Genomic DNA, 923 nt, shown 5'->3' on the forward strand with positions numbered 1-923 from the left:
TTAGGGGTTCAATCCCCAGTAGGAGGCGTGCAGGAAACAGCCAATCAATGATTCTCTGTCATCTTGATGTTTCCATCTCCCTCTCTCCTTCCTCTCTGAAGTCAATAAAAAAATTTAAAAGAATGAGTTTACTAGGCCATTGCTAGTACACGCACAATAAATGACTGGTCTTGGGGCATAGAGTCTCACCTGCCGGCGCATGGTGGGTAGGAGTTCTGCAAGCATTTTTACACATGAAGTTGGGGGAAGAACATGGAAGCTGCTCTGAAGGGACTTACATTGGCTGCAGACAAAGAGGGCGGGAGAAGCTGAGGCCAGGCCGGCTCTGGGATAGGCCAGCAGAGTTCATCCGCAAAGCTCATGGGTAAACAAGACCCCCAGGCCTGGGCTTCCACCTGGCTAGTCTCTCTCCCTTTTCTTTTTCTTTCTTTCTTTCTTTTTTTTCTGACTCATTTCCTTTACTGATGAGGTTTCTAAACTAGATTAGGAAATCTTCAGATAATCTCAGAAACAGCCACCTGGGAGTGGTTTTCTTTTTTTAATGTGTGTGTTTTTTATTGATTTATTTATTTATTGATTGATTGATTGATTGATTGATTGATTTTAGAGATGAAAAGAGAGGGAGAGGGAAACATTGATGCAAGAGAGAAACATAAATCCACCACCCCACCCCCACCTCACACACACACACACACACACACACACACACACACCCGACTGGGGAATCCATGGAGCCCGCAACCCAGGCATGTACCCTGACCAGGAATCCGACCGGCGACCCCCCAGTGCACAGGACAACACCCAACCAACTGATCCATACTGGCCACGGCTGGAAGTTCATGTGTTAATTCCAACATACACTAAAGGAGTGTGAGCAGTTTGTTGCTGGTTTTGCTGCCGTTGTTAACTGATTAAGCGCTTTT

The sequence above is a fragment of the Myotis davidii genome, unplaced genomic scaffold (genome assembly GCF_000327345.1).
Source record: "Myotis davidii unplaced genomic scaffold, ASM32734v1 scaffold1238, whole genome shotgun sequence".
In the NCBI taxonomy this organism is placed as follows: Eukaryota; Metazoa; Chordata; class Mammalia; order Chiroptera; family Vespertilionidae; genus Myotis; species Myotis davidii.